Source organism: Mesoplodon bidens, assembly GCF_964165515.1.
Source record: "Mesoplodon bidens genome assembly, chromosome: 10".
Classification (NCBI taxonomy): Eukaryota; Metazoa; Chordata; class Mammalia; order Artiodactyla; family Ziphiidae; genus Mesoplodon; species Mesoplodon bidens.
In genome coordinates, this window is record NC_138172.1 from 61,168,365 (window position 1) to 61,187,817 (window position 19,453).

General features: G+C 37.2%; 1 protein-coding gene across 1 annotated transcript in view; it reads right to left on the reverse strand.

Annotated features, from left to right (window-relative positions):
- Positions 1-19,453, reverse strand: part of LOC308623370 (BEN domain-containing protein 6-like) — a 146,876-nt gene that overhangs the window by 81,349 nt on the left and 46,074 nt on the right. The gene's annotated exons all lie outside the window — the stretch shown is intronic.

Here is a 19,453-nt window from a genome sequence, read left to right on the forward strand (position 1 = left end):
CCACATAATATTAAACAGTGAAAGCTCTCTCGGAGATCTACATGTCACTGCTAAGACCCAGCTTCTTCACTCAACAACTAGCAAGCTACAGTGTTGGACACCCTATGCCAAACAACTAGCAAGACAGGAATACAACCCCACCCATTAGCAGAGAGGCTGCCTAAAATCATAATAAGTTCACAGACACCCCAAAACACAACACCGGACATGGTCCTGCCCACCAGAATGACAAGATCCAGCCTCACCCACCAGAACACGGGCACCAGTCCCCTCCACCAGGAAGCCCAAACAACCCACTAAACCAACCTTACTCACTGGGAATAGACACCAAAAACAACGGGAACTACGAACCTGCAGCCTGCAAAAAGGAGACCCCAAACACAGTAAGATAAGCAAAATGAGAAGACAGAAAAAAACACAGCAGATGAAGGAGCAAGGTAAAAACCCACCAGACCAAACAAATGAAGAGGAAATAGGCAGTCTACCTGAAAAAGAATTCAGAGTAATGATAGTAAAGATGATACAAAATCTTGGAAATAGAATACAGAAAATGCAAGAAACATTTAACAGGGACTAAGAAGAACTAAAGATGAAACAAGCAATGATGAACAACACAATAAATGAAATTAAAAATACTCTAGAAGGGATCAATAGCAGAATAACTGAGGCAGAAGAATGGATAAGTGACCTGAAATATAAAATAGTGGAAATCACTACTGCAGAACAGAATAAAGAAAAAGGAATGAAAAGAACTGACAACAGTGTCAGAGACCTCTGGGACAACATTAAATGCACCAACATTCGAATTCAGGAGTCCCAGAAGAAGAAGAGAAAAAGAAAGGGACTGAGAAAATATTTGAAGAGATTATAGTTGAAAACTCCCCTAATATGAGAAAGGAAAGCGTGAATCAACTCCAGAAAGCACAGAGAGCCCCATACAGGATAAATCCAAGGAGAAACACGCCAAGACACATATTAATCAAACTTTCAAAAATTAAATACAAAGAAAACATATTAAAAGCAGCAAGGGAAAAGCAACAAATAACATACAAGGGAATTCCCATAAGGTTAACATCTGATCTTGCAACAGAAACTCTGCAAGCCAGAAGGGAGTGGCAGAACATACTTAAAGTGATGAAAGAGAAAAACCTACAACCAAGATTACTGTACCCAGCAAGGATCTCATTCAGACTCGACACAGAAATTAAATGCTAAGAGAATTCAGCACCACCAAACCAGCTTTACAACAAATCCTAAAAGAACTTCTCTAGGGAGGAAACACAAGAGAAAGAAAAGACCTACAATAACAAACCCAAAACAATTAAGAAAATGGTTAATAAGAACACATATATCGATAACTACCTTAAATGTAAATGGATTAAATGCTCCAACTAACAGACATAGACTGGCTGAATGGATACAAAAACAAGACCCATATATATGCTGTCTACAAGAGACCCATTTCAGACCTAGGGAACATACAGACTGAAAGTGAGGGGATGGAAAAAGATATTCAATGCAAATGAAATCAAAAGAAAGCAGAGTAGCAATTCTCATATCAGACAAAATAGACTTTAAAATAAAGACTATTACAAGAGACAAAGAAGGACACCACATAATGATCAAGGGATCAATCCAAGAAGAAGATATAACAATTGTAAATACTTATGCACCCAACATAGGAGCACCTCAATAATTAAAGCAAATGCCAACAGCCATAAAAGGGGAAATCAACAGTAACACAATCATAGTAGGGTACTTTAACACTCCATTTTCACCAATGTACAGACCATCCAAAATGAAAATAAATAAGAAAAAACAAGCTTTAAATGATACATTAAACAAGATGGACTTAATGGATATATATAGGACATTCCATCCAAAACAACAGAATACACTTTCTTCTCAAGTGCTCATGGAACATTCTCCAGGATAGATCATATCTTGGGTCACAAATCAAGCCTTGGTAAATTTAAGAAAACTGAAATCGTATCAAGTATCTTTTCCGATCACAATGTTATGAGACTAGATATCAATTAAAGAAAAAAATCTGTAAAAAATACAGACACATGGAGGTTAAACAATACACTACTAAATACCGAGAGATCACTGAAGAAATCAAAGAGGAAATCACAAAATATCTAGAAACATATGACAACGAAAACACGATGACCCAAAACCTATGGGATGCATCAAAAGCAGTTCTAAGAGGGAAGTTTATAGCAATACAATCCTACCTCAAGAAACAAGAAACATCTCAAATAAACAACCTAAGCTTACACCTAAAGCAATCAGAGAAAGAAGAACAAAAAAACCTCAAAGTTAGCAGAAGGAAAGAAATCATAAAAATCAGATCAGAAATAAATGAAAAATAAATGAAGGAAACAATAGCAAAGATCAATAAAACTAAAAGCTGGTTCTTTGAGAAGATAAACAAAATTGATAAACCACTAGCCATACTCATCAAGAAAAAAAGGGAGAAGACTCAAATCAATAGACTTAGAAATGAAAAAGGAGAAGTAACAACTGACACTGCAGAAATACAAAGGATCAAGAGAGATTACTACAAGCAACCATATGCCAATAAAATGGACAACCTGGAAGAAATGGACAAATTCTTAGAAAAGCAAAACCTTCCGAGCCTGAACCAGGAAGGAATAGAAAATATCAACAGACCAATCACAAGCACTGAAATTAAGACTGTGATTAAAAATCTTCGAACAGGGGGTTCCCTGGTGGCGCAGTGGTTGAGAGTCCGCCTGCTGATGTAGGAGACATGGGTTCATGCCCCGGTCTGGGAAGATCCCACATGCCGCGGAGTTGCTGGGCCCGTGAGCCATGGCCGCTGGGCCTGAGCATCTGGAGCCTGTGCTCCGCAACGGGAGAGGCCACAACAGTGAGAGGCCTGCGTACCACAAAATTAAAAAAGAAAAAGCTTCCAACAACAAAAGCCCAGGACCAGATGGCTTCACAGGCAAATTCTATCAAACATTTAGAGAAGAGCTAACACCTATACTTCTCAAACTCTTCCAATATACAGCAGAGGGAGAAACACTACCAAACTCATTCTAAGAGGCTACCATCACCCTGATACCAAAACCAGACAAAGATGTCACAAAGAAAGAAAACTACAGGCCAATATCACTGATGAACATAGATGCAAAAATCCTCAACAAAATACTAGCAAACAGAATCCAACAGCACATTAAAAGGATCAGACACCATGAACAAGTGGGGTTTATCCCAGGAATGCAAGGATTCTTCAATATATGCAAATCAATCAATGTGATAAACCATATTAACAAATTGAAGGAGAAAAACCATATGATCATCTCAATAGATGCAGAAAAAGCTTTTGCCAAAATTCAACACCCATTTATGATAAAAACACTCCAGAAAGTAGGCAGAGAGGGAACTAACCTGAATATAATAAAGGGCATATATGAAAAGCCCACAGCCAACATCATTCTCAATGGTGAAAAACTGAAACCATTTCCACTAAGATCAGGAACAAGAAAAGGTTGCCCACTTTCACCACTATTATTCAACATAGTTTTGGAAGTTTTAGCCACAGCAATCAGAGAAGAAAAAGAAATAAAAGGAATCCAAATCAGAAAAGAAGAAGTAAAGCTGTCACTGTTTGCAGATGACATGAAACTATACATAGAGAATCCCAAAGATGTTATGAGAAAACTACTAGAGGTAATCAATGAATCTGGTAAAGTAGCAGGATACAAAATGCACAGAAATCTCTTGCATTCCTATACACTAATGATGAAAAATCTGAAAGAGAAATTAAGGAAACAGTCCCATTTACCATGGCAACAAAAAGAATAAAATATCTAGGAATAAACCTACCTAAGGAGACAAAAGACCTGTATGCAGAAAACTATGAGACAATGATAAAAGAAATTAAAGACAATACAAACAGATGGAGAGATATACCATGTTCTTGGATCAGAAGAATCAACATTGTGAAAATGACTATACTACCCAAAGCAACCTACGGATTCAATGCAATCCCTATCAAACTACCAACAGCATTTTTCACAGAACTAGAACAAAAAATTTCACAATTTGTATAGAAACACAAAAGACCCCCCCATAGCCAAGGCAATCATGAGAAAGAAAAATAGAGCTGGAGGAATCAGGCTCCCTGACTTCAGACTATACTACAAAGCTACAGTAATCAAGACAATATGGTACTGGCACAAAAACAGAAATACAGATCAATGGAACAGGATAGAAAGCCCAGAGATAAATCCATGCATATATGGTCACCTAATTTATGACAAAGGAGGCAAGAACATACAATGGAGAAAAGACAGCCTCTTCCAATAAATGGTGCTGGGAAAACTGTACAGCTACATGTAAAAGAATGAAATTAGAACACTCCCTAACACCATACACAAAAATAAACTCAAAATGGATTAAGGACCTAAATGTAAGGCCAGACACTATAAAACTCTTAGAGGAAAACATAGGCAGAACATTCTATGACATACATCACAGCAAGATCGCTTTTGACCCACCTCCTAGAGATTGGAAATGAAAACAAAAATAAACAAATGGGACCTAATGAAACTTAAAAGCTTTTGCACAGCAAAGGAAACCATAAACAAAATGAAAAGACAACCCTCAGAATGGGAGAAAATATTTGCAAATTAAGCAACTGACAAAGGATTAATCTCCAAAATACAGAGGCAGCTCAGGCATCTCAATATGAAAAAAACAAACAACCCAGTCCAAAAATGGGCAGAAGATCTAAATAGACATTTCTCCAAAGAAGATATACAGATTGCCAACAAACACATGAAAGGATGCTCAACATCAGTAATCATGAGAGAAATGCAAATCAAAACTACAGTGAGGTATCACCTCACACCGGTCAGAATGGCCATCATCAAAAAATCTACAAACAATAAATGCTGGAGAGGGTGTGGAGAAAAGGCAACACTCTTGCACTGTTAGTGGGAATGTAAATTGATACAGCCATTATGCAGAACAGTATGGAGGTTCCTTAAAAAACTAAAAATAGAACTACCATTTGACCCAGCAATCCCACTACTGGGCATATACCCAGAGAAAACCATAATTCAGAAAGAGTCATGTACCACAATGTTCATTGCAGCTCTATTTACAATAGCCAGGACATGGAAGCGACCTAAGTGTCCATCAACAAATGAATGGATAAAGAAGATGTGACACATATATACAATGGAATATTACTCAGCCATAAAGAAACGAAACTGAGTTATTTGTAGTGAAGTGGATGGACCTAAAAACTGTCATACAGAGTGAAGTAAGTCAGAAAGAGAAAAACAAATAGTGCATGCTAACACATATATATGGAATCTAAAAAAAAAAAAAAGGTTCTGAAGAACCTACGGGCAGGACAGGAATAAAAACATAGATGTAGAGAATGGACTTGAGGACGTGGGGAGGGGGAAGGGTAAGCTGGGATGAAGTGCGAGAGTGGCATGGATATATATACACTACCAAATGTAAAGTAGATAGCTAGTGGGAAGCAGCCACATAGCACAGGGAGATCAGCTCAGTGCTTTGTGACCACCGGGAGGGGTGGGATATGGAGGGTGGGAGGGACATGAAAGAGGGAAGGGAAATTGGGATATATGTTTATGTATAGCTGATTCACTGTGTTATACAGCAGAAAGTAACACACCATTGTAAAGCAATTATACTCCAATAAAGATGTTAAAAAAAAAAGTAAACACACATACACAATTAGTAGTTAGAATCTTCATCTGTTTACTTTCAGCCCAAGTCTACTTAATTGCTCAGCCTGCAGGACTCACTCAGATTGAGGAGGCAGTATAAACTTTCTAAATTTGAGGAACAAATGATTTGATACAAACATCTTTTCTTCTTGCTAATACTCCATACAACTTGTTCAGATCTTCAACGCAGATATTTAGTCTCTTGCAGTCCTAACTTCAAAAATTGTTTTGAAATGTGAATTAACAGACTCTTTTCTTCCCTAGTGGAAATTTTCTTTCCAATATTCAATATTCAGAGAGCAGGAGAGGACAGACACACAAACCTGAATTTCAGATTATCTATCATATTTGAATCATTTTAGGCCTGAAAATAAATTGCACCACATACTTGGTTAAAAAGCTAATGCAGATTCACTCCTGCATGATGGGAGGACAAGTCTTCTGCCATTCCCCAAAAAATTATACAGCTTAACAGAAGTGTCAAAAACAACCATTTCAGCACTCAGAACATTGACCATAGGCTTACAACAAACTGAGAAGTGGTTGTTCCTAAAAATCACTGAACTATAAGTAAGAAAAGCACAAGCCTGTGGTGATTTTCCTGAGGGTTCTAACAAGCTCTCAGCTCTGTATACACAGTAGTTCAATTAGGGCAAGACAAGATGAATAACTGGAAGTTCACCTGCTGCTGTTGAGGAGGAGCTCACTTGATTTAAAATGTTGTCAGTGAAAATGGTGATTTTAGTGGCACATGAAGAGGGAAGGCCACAGCCTCCACTAGTTTGAAGTATTGTTCTTTTTTAGGCAAGCAACAGACTGTCAGGCAAGCAAGGGATTTAATAGGTAATTCTGGAAGGTGAGACAGCCATGGGGCTAGATGAGATCAGCAAGTATGTTACACTGACTGAGGGTGATATATGCACAGCAGAAAATGGAGTGGTGCAAGCCACTCATACATCCTTAGAAGACAGAACCTAAGCTAACACACAGAGGAGACACAAGAGAGCCCAACAGAAAATAAGAGCCAGGAGAAACTTTAAAACAGCGAAATTTGAACCCCCCAAACCACAAAAAGATCAATAAGTAGACAGAGGAAGCCTTACTGGCTCCAACTATTTGATCACAATCTCTGACCAATAGCTGACTGAAGAGGCTTAAAAATAAAGACAGTTAAAACAAAACAAAACAAAAGTTAAACAGAGAGATCAGTGGCCTCACAGTTTGGGTGAAGATTTAGTCTAGAGAATTACCAAACACACAAACAAAGAGAACAACAGTAACAACAAACCTCAGGGGAAAAAACTCAGAATCTAAAATTGCTATGCAATATTATCTAACATGTCCAGTATTCAACAAAAAGAAATTATGAGACATACAAAGAAACAAGGAAGTGTAACCTACTGACTCAGGAAAAAAGTAATCAATTGACGCTCCCTCTGTTGGATTTAACAGATAAAGATGTCAAAACACCTATTATAAATACATTCAAAGAACTATACATGCTTCACCATGTTTAAAGAACTAAAGTATGACAACAGTGATCTACTAAATAGAATATTACAAGGCAATATTACTTAATAAACAGTGGAAATTCTGGTGTTGATAAGTATAATAATTGAAGTGAATAATTCACCAGAGGGATTCAACAGCAGATCTGAGCTCTCAAAAGAAAGATTCAGTGAATTTGAATTAGACCTATAGAAACTATCCATTCTGAAAAACAAAGGAAAAAATGATTGAAAAAAAAAATTAACAGAACCTCAGAGCACATTAAGTATACCAATATAACTAAAAAAAAGAGTACCGTAAGTTGTTAGAGAAAACGCAGAAGACAAAAATATTTAAAATAATAATGCCTGAAAGCCAAATGATAAAAAAACATTAACCAATACATCCAATCTCCACAAACTCCACACAGAATAAACTCAAAGAGATTCATAGCTATACATTTTATATGCCAAAGACAGAGAAAATCTTCGAAGTACCAAAAGAGAAATGAGTAGTTCCATACAATATTAACAGCTGACTTCTCATAAAAAAACAATGAAGCGAAGAAGCAATGGAATGCCATGTTCAAAGTGCTAAAAGAAAAAAAATTATCAACCAAGAATTCTGTAGCCAGTAAAACTGTTTTTCACAAAGACGCCTCCAGATAAACAAAGACTGAGAGAATGCGTTGCCAGCAGATCTGCCTTATGAGAGATACTAAAAGCAAGAAAATGAAAAGGCAACCTACAGAATGGGAGAAAGTATTTACAAATCATGTATCAGAGAAGGGGTTAATATCCAAAGATATAAAGAAGGTGTACAATCCAATAACAAATAAAAACAATCTGATTTTGAAAAGAACAGAGAAACTTAATGAACACTTAGTCCCAAAGAAGACTTGCAAATGGCCACCAGGTACATGCAAGGATGCTCAACATTAGTAATCATCATAGAAATGCAAATCAAAACCACAATGAGATAGCACCTCACACCTTTTAGAATGGCATCATCACGAAGAGATAAAAAGTGTTGGCAAGGGTGTAGAGTAAAGGGAATCCTAGTATACTGTTGGTGAGAATGTAAACTGGTGCAGCCACTATGGAATACAGTATAGAGGTTCCTCCAAAAATTAAAAATAGAACCATCATATATATGATCCAGTAATCCCATTTTTGGATATGTATCCAAAGAAAGCAAAAACAGGATCTTGAAGAGGTATCTTCTCTCCTGTGTTTACTGCAGTATTATTCACCATAGCCAAGGTATGGAAATAAACCAAGTGTCTTTCAATGGATGAATGAATAAAGAAGATGTGGTGCATATATTACAACGGAATATTATCCAGCTGTGAGAAAGAAAGAATTCCTGTCGTTGGTGGTTCTGGATGGACCTTGAGGGTATTAGGCTAAGTGAAGTAAGTCTGACACAGAGACAAATATTACATAATATTATCAATATGTGGAATGTAAAAAGGCTAAACTTGTAAAAACAGAGTAGAAGGTGATTCCCAGGGGCTTTGGGTGGGGGAATTGGGGAAATGTACTTTAAGAGTATAGGGTAGGGGAACTGGGGAGATATTGTTTAAGGGTAAAAACTTGTAATCAGTAGATAGCATCAAATGCACAGCATAGTGATTACAGGCAACAGTACTGTATTACAGACCTCGAACTTGCTAAGAAATTATACCTTAAGTGTTTTCACCACACACACACAAAATAATAATAATTATTCAAGGTGATAGAGGTGTTAGCCAACACTACAGTGATAATCAAATTCCAACATATAGGGCTTCCCTGGTGGCGCAGTGGTTGAGAGTCCGCCTACCAATGCAGGGGACACGGGTGCGTGCCCCGGTCCGGGAAGATCCCACATGCCGCGGAGTGGCTGGGCCCGTGAGCCATGGCCACTGAGCCTGCGCGTCTGGAGCCTGTGCTCCGCAACGGGAGAGACCACAACGGTGAGAGGTCCGCGTACCACAAAAACAAAAACAAATTCCAACATATAAATGTATGAAATCAAAAGAAGGGCAGGAGGAAAGATGCTCTCCAGTGAAAGAAGGGAAAAAGTCCTTGAATCTTAACAGCAAATTATACCATCTGGAACCTTTGGCTGAGACAAGAGCTGGTGAAAAGCCTGCCAGAGCTTGCCTTGAAGCCTTGGAAAAGCCAGAAAATAAAATGTCTTGAGGAACCTAGTACCTAGAGAGGAAAGGCAAAGGAGCATCTGTTCTCAGGACGGTTCATAATACTTGAGAACAGTAGGAATGACTTACATTCTAAACAGCTACAATTCTAAACACTTTTCAACTCGCAGTTCATTTAATTATCACAGTAAGCCTATGAGGTAAATGCTATTATTCTTCTCATTTTACAGATCAAGAAACTGAGAAGTTTGGTAAATTGCTTAAGGTCCTCAAGCTAGTAAGTGGCTGAGCTAGGAATCTACCCAAGGCAGTCTGGCCAGAGACTGTTTTCTTAACCCCTACATTATACTGCTAAGATATTTAAAATACTTTGTCGTGGTTGTACAAAATAAAGGAATCAGAAGTTAAGTTAGACAATGAACAATAAAAGCTGATGTGAATAACTTACTAACACTGAACCCAGGTGTTCAAGTTTTAAAATCTTACTTTACATTTGGCTACATGTTTGTTCCTTCTTTCCTTCACTTAATTCCCTAATATTTATCAAACATCTACGTGCTAGACCCAAGAGATAACAAGAAATCAAAATCTCTGAAAACAAAAGGCTTAGACATCTATGAGGCCATAATTGGAAAAGAATTATTATATAGTGTAATTGTTGTATGAGGGATGTACATAAGGGTGGATGGGACTGGAACAGACAGATCCACTCCAGACATCTCCAGCAACACAGGCGAAGAACTAGATCATCCAGGATGGCTGCAGTGTATGGTGTCATAGGAAGAGATGGCTTGAAGGTGAGGAGAGAATTCTGAGCAAGGCAGTGACCTTATCATTTTGTCACTTTGTCAGCAGTATGGAGGATGGATGAATTGGGGCAATGGAGGAAGAAGGTACATCTTAGTACCAGGGACAGGGAAAGAGGCAGAAGACAGAAGAATCCAATTCCATTCACCATACAAAATGTACTCAGACAATGACTTGTAAACATAAAGATGAAGGATTAAGTCCTCAACTGAGACACTGGAAGTAAAGGGAAAAAGAAAAGAAGATGAAAGAAATCGTGTCAATTAGTTAGCAGTTAAACAAATATGCTATTTTAATGAAGAAATTTATCATTATAGAGAAAATTAAGCAATAATCACACACTTTCTGCCATGTAGTCCCATAGTAAAGCATGGCATTATTACTGATAGCAACTGAATTACCGGCATAGGTTTAAACCACCTATAAATAGCTAAATCTATACTCCTACATCTATGCCTAACTAGAGAAATAAAAATCACAAAAACATATCTTTTTACATTTTTAGTTTCCTCAGATAGCGCAATTTCTACACAGAGGTTATAGGAAAGTGCCTCATTTTTAACAAATATATACCATATTCTACTCTAAACTTACATGTATACGTTCATTTAACCCTCTCTCAAACCCTACTAAAGTTCAATACTATTATCCCTGTTTTACGTATGAGGAAATCAAGGTTCTGAGAAGTTATGCAAAGTGTCAAAGGTCACTAGATGGTACAGTTAGTTCTGCTGTAACACTTAATTTTGAAAATGTAAATTGATTCCAATGCAATTGATATAGTAGGGAACAGTGTGAATACAACTCACATTTTGTGTTTGCTTATGAGCAAGTTCATCCACAAGAAACATAAGGTAAATGCAGAAAACTGCACCCCATTACGCAAGGCCACGTAGGAATACGCCAAAAGCACATGCCTCAAACATTTATCTACTAGCTACCAGTTCACCATGTGAGGTGTGAATCACATCCGTTCACATCTGGTGTCACAACTTCCCTTTAGATTTCAGTAAGCTTCCTTCCATCACTCCAAGAAACTCACAATCTTGCAACCCTTTCCACAGCCACTCCCATGAGGGAATAACGTATTTTGCAATGTAAAGTGTCAAATGTACTGCAGTATTTAGTTGTTAACCATTCAACATTTAAAAATTTTTAAATATATCACTGACAAGGTTTTGAATATTGTGCCATAATCTCATTTTCTCATAAGTCCTGTGGCTTTCGCTGTGTGATTTTGCATAGCATGATGATTTTTTTTTAGCAACATATATGTTATGGTGCATTATAGCAGAACTAACTCTTTTGGAGTGATATCTGAGTTTGCCCATATCAGAGTCAATGCTCTTAAGTTAAGGGGTCTCCCACCTTTATTTATGTATTCACCCCAAACTGTTAGCACACGATGTGCTTTCTGAACATCTTAAACTTCCAATTCTCTTTCACATGTACTACTGTGACTATAGATATTCATTCACCCAATTCTTTAGCCTTAGAATCAACTCTTTTTTTCTTACGTCCCACATCTGATCTATTAATATATCTTGCCAACTACCTTCAAAATATTTCTAGAAATTGACCACTTTTCACATCTCCAAATGCTACTGACCTATTTCAAGCTACCATCATCTCCAGCGTGGGCTACTATAGTAGCCTCCTACCTGGCTTTTCTGCTTACACCTTTGTCCCACCTAATGTCCTTCCTCCACAGCCAGACTGAGCCTTTTAAAAACAAACACATCTCTCCCCTAATCAAAGTCCTCCAATTAAAAAACATATATTTAAATAAAATCATTACTTCCAGCCATGGCCTGCAAGGTCTGGCTTCTTTGCCCTTATTCACCAAATTCCTTCTTCCCTTACCAAACAGCCCTCTCACTGTTCCTTGAAGAGTCAAAATATGTTCCCACTTAAAAGCTTTTACCTTCACTATTCCCTAAGATGGGAAGTGCTCCTTCCCCCAAAATTGGCATCATTCATATCTCTGCTCAAATATCATCTTTCAGATTGGCCTTTCTTGGCCATCATATTGAAAATATTCACTTCTATTATATTATATTCCCTTAGCCTGCTTTAATTATTCTTTCTAGGAGTTATCAGTATCAGATATATCATATATCTACTTACTTGCTGTCTATCTCTACAAATGTGAGCTTCATGAAAACAGAAACTTCATCTTGTTCACAACTGCAGCCCCAGTGGCTAGAACACTGCCTCAGGCATGGTAGGAATAGAGTAAAATTTGTTGAATGAATTACCTCTTAATAAGGACATTAATCGGGACAAAAGAATGTCATTTTAACACGGACAAGAGATAGACATTAGACTATATTTCTCATTAAAGTTGTTCATTAAACAACTTTAGATAATAAAGTATAATAAGTAATGGAATAATAAAGAGAAAACTGATGACTAAACCTTCGTAGGAACTATAATACATTATTCAATATTAAATGAAAAATGACTGTGTATATTTGTGTTACCAGAGACAGGTCAAAAATTATTGCTAAACATTCACGAAGTACTATATTGTTTGACTTGCCAAGTCCACAGTTCCATAATTAAAATAGTTTATAAAAGTCACTACTCACTCCAGTAGGTTTAGTTTTTTTGTACTAACATGAGATGGGGATTTTTCTATAACCCCACCCTGTCTAACCATGTATTTCCATGAATCATCCTTCACCATACAAAATGTACTCAGACAATGACTTGTAAACGTAAAAATCCTCTATATAATTCATCTACTTGTTGTTAACACGATATGGAAGAGTATATCCATCACAAAAGTTAAATTTCTAGAAAATTCAATTTGATTTCATCCTCATATTTAGAATAATCTTAGAATAACAGACTTATTTTGAGGAAATAGTGAAGAAGGGAGGAAAAGAAAAGACCAAGCCCAGTGACTTAAAACTACTTTTCTTTTTTAAGCAGCTGGAATCTTGTCCTTAACTGAAATCTTACATCAAAGCCCAATAGGTAAAATTTAAATGGATATATTTTAGGCACGGGGATGGAGGGAAAAGGATGAGTCTGGAAAGAAGAGGGACTTTGAAATCTTGACTGTTTATTCCCCTAGGATTCAATATTCATCTCACTTACTCCAAAGGGGAAAAACTCCAAAGGGGAAAAATGCCTCTTCCAGTCCACGTGCTAGTTTATAGTAAGATAAGGAAATGGAGGTTCAAAGACGACTGCAGGAGCTAATATATAGGTTGAACCATAAATTTCTCATAAATAGTAAGTAGATTTTGCATTACAAATGAGTGACTGAGAATGTTGTTTTTCAATGAATAAAAGCAAATTAAAACAAAAGAAAGACTAAGGGACAAGACTGAGATCCTAGGGTCACTATGAATTGGGGCAATGAAGTCAGCTGCCAGTATGAGGCATTCTGCTGAAGAGCATCAAAAAAAGTTGCCTTAAACATCAGACGCCATTCTACCCTCAATTGGGCAATTTTCATTTTCAAAATACACATTACAGCAAATAATTCATCTGACATTCAAATACAATAAGAATAAAGCCAAACTCAGTTCTTCTATCTTAAACAATATATTTGTAATTCCTCAGCATGACCTATCTACACTGCAGCCAAAAAAGCAAAATAGAACATAGCTTGTCATGAAATGGTCAATAAAACAGATCCCATGGCCAATAATTATATTACCAAGCTACATGGACCATAAAAAAACAGCTCCTTTTGCATATGTAACTTGTTTCCCTCAGTGTCTGAGACTAGCACAGCCAAAGAAACCCACATCCTAAGCCACAGAATAGAGCCACCTGGTCTTGCTCTTATCACAGGATGACAAAATGATTTCAATCCCCTAATTTCATGCAGACATCCTCAACATTTGTAGAGTGTTTTTTAACTAACAAAACTGTTGCATCCTTCCTGAGTTCAAGAATGGTCAAAAGGCTCAATGCAAACACTTCTCTGGACAACCTTTATTACCACATTTAAAGGCACAGGCTCAATGACTGACACACATTTCAAAACGCTATCTCCCTTTCCTTTCCCTTTTCTGTTCTGCTACTCACATGATAAAGACTGATTTCAAAAAGTTTCTGGGGGCTTCCTTGGTGGCGCAGTGGTTAGGAATCCGCCTGCCAATGCAGGGGACACGGGTTCGAGCCCTGGCCCGGGAAGATCCTACATGCCGCAAAGCAACTAAGCCCATGCGCCACAACTACTGAGCCTGCACTCTAGAGCCCGTGAGCCGCAACTACTGAAGCCCACGAGCCACAACTACTGAGCCTGTGTGCCTAGAGCCTGTGCTCCACAACAAGAGAAGCCACTGCAATGAGAAGCCCACGCACCACAAAGAACAGCAGCCCCCGCTCACAACAACTAGAGAAAGCCTGCGTGCAGTAACGAAGACCCAACGCAGCCAAAAATAAAGTAAATATATTAAAAAAAAAAAAGTTTCTGGGATCTCTGCTTTTAAAAATGTTTAAATCAATGCAGCTTTGCAGTATCCATTCATCAATCCAAATAAAATATTAACAATTTTATGAGCATGACAAGAAGCAAGTTTTTTTTTTAGTGCTCCAATTCCATGACAGGATTACAAACAAGTGTGAGAAAAAAAAATACATATCATAAAAAAGTATCTAGGACTTCACTACTATATATATTAGAATAATGAATTTTTTGACTTTTGATCAGAAAGATTTTTGGAATAACTAACTTGAAAGAATAATTTGTAATTTTTTTGATTAAAAAAATGTAATAAGTAATTCCGTGACTTTGTTTTGACCGCTCCACACAGCTTGCAAGATGTCAGGGACTGAACCCTGGCCCACGGCAGTGAAAGCACCGAGTCCTAACCACTGGACTGCCAGGGAACTCCCCTCTGTGACTTTTTAATACCATAATTGCTATAGTACTAGTGAAAAAAGAACACAGGATTCTGAAAAATATGTTGAAATCAAGATACAAGTGCAAAGAATTTAACAGCCATCACCATATATCCTTGATCTCTGCTGATTTGATCAGACAACACTAATAAGTAAATGGAATTCCACTTCTAATAATTTTCAATGAAAGTGCAATTAGCTGGCAAAAGTAAAATTTTTTTCTGTTATAAACAATGATGAAACCTTCATTTTTCCTTCTTTCACCTTCAAAGGATTATTATTCAATTCTCTTATGTTTATATATAACATTGTTTTCAGAAAGGAGTTTTAATAATGTCATAATAATTTAAAAGGCTTAACAACATATGACTCAGAAAAAGTAATGTCAATTTTTATATTTTAAAATGTCATATTATTTTAAAATGCAGTAATTAATATCAGTTTCCAAAAATAAATACACAATTTAACATTTTACTTTTAATGTATTATAAGTGAAATTCCCTCATTCCAGATTAGTTATCCTCAAACCTGGCTGCACATTAGAATCAGCTAAAGATCTGAAAAACATACCAATACCAGAACTCCATCCCCAGGATGTTCTGATTCAGTTGGTCTGGGTAGGGCCCAGGCATCGATATTTTTAAAAAGCTTTTTAGGTGAATCTAATATTTAGTCAAGGATGAGAATCACTGTTCTAGGTCAAGACCAGCGTTCTAAAACTTAGATATCTAAAATTATAACTTTTGAAAACTATTTAATATAATTATTTTATAATTTCAAGCCCTAACAAAGTCACTTTTCCGAAACTCTGATCTACATTTATTTTCTAACCTCTGCATTCTTCCTTATAAAATAAAATAAAATGCATTATTTAATAAGGAATCCTCCAAACATCCTTTTTTGATTACTTTATACAGTGTGCACATTTATGTATCTAAAGTAGTTCCACAACTGTCATGCAAAATTCTTTCAAAAACTGTCAAGTCATAATACCACTAAAACTTTCTTCATTACTAATTCTTCCTTTTAAAATTGAAGTATAGTTGACTTACCATATTGTGTTAGTCTCAGGTGTACAGCAAAGCGATTCAGTTATAAATATATTTATTTTCAGATTATTTTCCATTATAGGTAATTATAAGATGTTGAATATATTTCCCTGTGCTATACAGTAAATCCTTGTTGCTTATCTATTTTATGTATTGTAGTTTGTTAATCCCATACTCCTAATTTAGCTCTCTCCCCTCACTTCCCCTTTGGTAACAATAAGTTTGTTTTCTATATCTGTGAGACTATTTCTGTTCTATATGTAAATTCATTTGTATTATTTTTTAGATTCCACCTGTAAGAACTATCATATAACATTTGTATTTCTCTGTCTGACTGACTTAGTATGATATTTTCTAAGTCCATCCATGTTCCTACAAATGGCAATATTTCATTCTTTTTTATGGCTGAATAAGAGTCCATAGTGTGTGTGTGTGTGTGTGTGTGTGTGTGTGTGTATCTCACAACTTCTTAAACGAATTGTCTGTTGTTGGACTTCCATTGTTTCCATGTCTTGGCTATTATAAATAGTGGCAAAAGACCTAAATAGATATTTTTCCAAAGGAGACACAAAGATGGCCAACAGGCACATGAAAAGATGCTCAGCATCACTAATTATTAGAGAAATGCAAATCAAGACCACAATGAGGTATCACTTCACACCAGTCAGAATGGCCATCATTAAAAAGTCTACAAACAATAAATGCTGGAGAGGGTGTGGAGAAAAGGGAACCCTCTTGCACTGTTGGTGGGAATGCAAATTGGTGCAGCCACTATGGAGAAGAGTATGGAGGTTCTTTAAAAAACTAAAAATAGAACTACCATATTATCCAGCAATCCCACTCCTAGGCATACATCCAGAAAAGATGAAAACTAATTCAAAAAGATACATGCACCCCAATGTTCCTCATTAATAACTCTAATCCTAACCTACAAGGAACACTTTGAAAAGGGCTTTATGTAGAAACCAGCTTTTCGATAACTACGTATCAATGTTTAAAGCTAAAGCCTCAATAAAATAAAAGGTGCTTAATATTTCGTTGGAAAAATCAAGTAGTATCATTTTTTTAAAATAAATTTATTTATTTATTTTTGGCTGCGTTGGATGTTTGTTGCTGTGCACGGGCTTTCTCTAGTTGTGGCGAGCAGGGGCTACTCTTCGTTGTGGTGCCGGCTTCTCACTGTGGTGGTTTCTCTTGTTGCGGAGCACAGACTCTAGGCGCGCAGGCTTCAGTAGTTGTGGCATGCAGGCTCCGTAGTTGTGGCTCGCGGGCTCTGCAGCGCAGGCTCAGTAGATGTGGCACGCGGGCTTAGCTGCTCTGCGGCATGTGGGATCTTTCCACACCAGGGCTGGAACCCGTGTCCCCTGCATTGGCAGGTGGATTCTTAATCACTGCGCCACCAGGGAAGCCCTCAAGTAGTATCATTTTTAAAGTGTCATCTCACTTGATTCTTAAAGGCACACTGTAAGTCATACACAACAGGGTTTTATCCCTGTACAGCAAGAGGTTAAGGGTTCGCTTAAAGTAATGTGGCTTCTGTGGCCAAATTCAGAATTGTTTTAATTTTCTATTGACAGAATTTCAAACAGGGAAATGAGATTTTTCAAACAAAAATAATCTGTCCAGGTATATTGCACTGTGCAAAGATAAGATGAAGGACCTGTACCCTGTACCCTGTAATGTGACCTTATTTGGAAATAGGGTTGTTATCCATGCTATTAGTGAAGATGAGGTCATACTGCAGTAGGGTGGGCCCCAAATCCAATATGACTATTGTCCTAATAAAACAATGACCATGTGAAGACACACAGACATGGAGAGAACACCACATGAAGATGGAGGCAGAGATGATGTGATTCATCTAAAACCCACCAGTCCCAACGGTTACCAGCTAGAATCACCAGAAACCAGAAGAGAAGCATGGGACAGATACTCCCTCAGAGCTTTCAGAAAAAAACCAAGCCTACTGACACCTTGATTTAAGACTTCTAGCCTCCAGAACTATGAGACAATAAATGTATCTTCTTCTTTTTTTTTTTTTTTTTTGCTTGCGGTACGCGGGCCTCTCACTGTTGTGGCCTCTCCCGTTACGGAGCACAGGCTCTGGACGCGCAGGCTCAGTGGCCATGGCCCACGGGCCCAGCCGCTCCGCGGCATGTGGGATCTTCCCAGACCAGGGCACGAACCCATGTGTCCCCTGCATCGGCAGGCGGACTCTCAACCACTGCGCCACCAGGGAAGCCCTAAATGTATCTTCTTTTAAGCCACCCAGTTTGTGATACTTTGTTGCCAGCAGCCCTAGGAAATGAACACAGTGCAATTATACTTGGTGAAACAGAGTACTATAAGAAGTGTTTCATTATTTACAAAAAGAGGGAAAAGATTTTTTTTAATTAAGAAAAAAAGACAAAGAGGCAAATAATATGGATCCTGATCCTAGCTCCAAGAATTACTTGTTGATTCTGTTTCTGCAGCTATAAAATAACTTCCTTTTCTCAGGGTAGCTCAGAGAGTTGTAAGGATAACATGATTCTCATAAACAATACACACAGTTATTAGGTATAATTATCGTAATGTTGTAAATTACTCTTAAATTATTCCACATGGGTATATTAGTCCAATAGGACTTATAAACTCCCTAAAGACAAGAATTACATTTGTAATACCACAGAACCCCAACATAAGGCTGAGTAAAGACTAGACCTAAAATAAATACTTGATTTAAATTAAAAAATCAAGTCAGAGGTCTTAACATAGCTTATTCAGCAAATTATATATATGTATATATAGATATGTAAATAGTGAAAAAAAGCTCTTACTACTTCACAATGCCATATTAATAAACTCATATCGTTTTGTCTATCTGCATTGTGTCTTCTTGATCCCATAATAATTTTCAAGTTTATCTTACAAACACACTTAACAAACATACATGAGTAGATTTATCATGAAGTTAACGAAATTAATCTTCAGGTCTCCTCGTTTGTATCAACTCTTTCCCTGGGCCTGGTGAGATCTAAGATACATGGTCATATGATTTTGTTTAAAAAATCAACAAAAATAAAGTATTTTCAATGTAGTCAGTTAAGAAAGCTGTCTCTTTCCATACTAACTTCCATCCATCACAGTTTCCTCTTGCTAGGTGACTTTGAAGTGGTCACAGGCAGTTTTAGAATCCAGCTAAGGGAAGGATGAAATGGGGATACCTTTTGTTTGGGGTTAGTGTGATATATTTAGTGGTTAACAGTCCTTGTATGGTTATTGACAGTTGTCAGCATATAGGAATGGCTTCCAGAAATAGTCCTATTTCCCACTGTATTGACTCATCTGTTTTATGCTATGAAGGGGCAAAACCAGAAGTC